Source organism: Papilio polytes, unplaced genomic scaffold (assembly GCF_000836215.1).
Source record: "Papilio polytes unplaced genomic scaffold, Ppol_1.0 DF824426.1, whole genome shotgun sequence".
In the NCBI taxonomy this organism is placed as follows: Eukaryota; Metazoa; Arthropoda; class Insecta; order Lepidoptera; family Papilionidae; genus Papilio; species Papilio polytes.
In genome coordinates this window covers 1-1,317 of record NW_013524778.1, presented here as the reverse complement: position 1 = coordinate 1,317, position 1,317 = coordinate 1, and the positions used below count along the sequence as shown (strand labels likewise).

Sequence of the window (1,317 nt, the reverse complement as noted above, 5' to 3'; positions counted from 1 at the left end):
TAATCTGCGAGCCCATGACTCCGATCAAGCAAAACGAGACTTGGGTAATTTTTTATGGTTGACTAGTTTTCGTCCGCGACTCCGTCCACATGGGAAAAACATAAGTCAGTAGTCTATGTTCTTCCAGACTATCCTCCACATCTATACAAATTTCATCGAAATCCGTTCAGCCGTTTAGGCTATAAACTAACAAACATCCATCCATTTAAATTTTCGCATTTATAATATAAGTATGATGTATCAAAAGTACACAAAACGACATACGAAAGGAGATATTTAATTGTATTTTAGTATTGTCTTACCAATTCTATTTATAAGTTATTTACCTAACAGTTTTGTTAGAGTCAACTTTTACAAATTAATTGAATATACTTGTTAACCTCTTGATTGCAAATCTAAAAGTCAACCGTTGTCGACTTTGTACGAAAACTAAAATATTACTTATACAAAAAGGTGACTGAAAAGGTCTATTCATACTCTCAAGTACTCTCGCTTCTTGTAACAATAGAAAGGTCAAGTTAAAATAACGACACAGGTATTTTCTTGGAAATATTCAGGTATTATTAAAGAAATGTAATTTTATGAAAGATGATATCATGACTGAATTATACGACTCTATTCTGTACAACCTTTGCAGAGAAAAGAGCGGGTGGTAGACTTGAAAATTCTTTACTACATAAAATAGAACTAAAATTTTGATAATAAACTAATCATAAAACATGGTAATAATAAAAGACACTGTGTATTTTTTTCAGAATGTTCAAAAAATTATTCTCGAAACGAAATACTTGACAAATCGAGATAAACGCATTAACATCACTATAAACACGTACAACCACTGCGAAAACGAAACTGATAAAATAACAGAGGAATTGGTTATTGAATTACAAAATGATCTTACAAATTTAATTTTGACAAGGTAAAGAAAATGCTTGTTTTAAAACAATAGTTAAAGGTCACGTCTTTATACAAACTGTCAGAAGTATTTAATAATTATTAAAGCGTTTCTCATTTAATTTTCGACATCATTTATATTATATGACTTCTTTAGTAACTAATGTTGGTAATATCAGTAAAAAGGAAAAGAAATTAGACTCCTAATAATTCTTTTATCTGACAAATATCAGTGTATGTTGGTACAGTCGCGGAGTACCGCGGTGTTTCACTTCGGGAAAAATTGTTTTGTTCATTGCACCGAGACAAATTCCGCCTTTTCCTACAAATAATTAAATAGATATTAATAAAACGAAGGGATATTAATAAAAGAATTATTGACATTCTTGTGTCATTTTCAGTGAAGCAATACCAGGCGATATT

General features: G+C 30.4%; 1 long non-coding RNA gene across 1 annotated transcript; it reads left to right on the top strand.

The window, feature by feature from the left end:
- Positions 1–1,317, top strand: LOC106110701. The gene is made up of 3 exons (XR_001226119.1): positions 1–44; positions 756–919; positions 1,296–1,317. It is a non-coding gene; the product is annotated as an uncharacterized LOC106110701 (long non-coding RNA).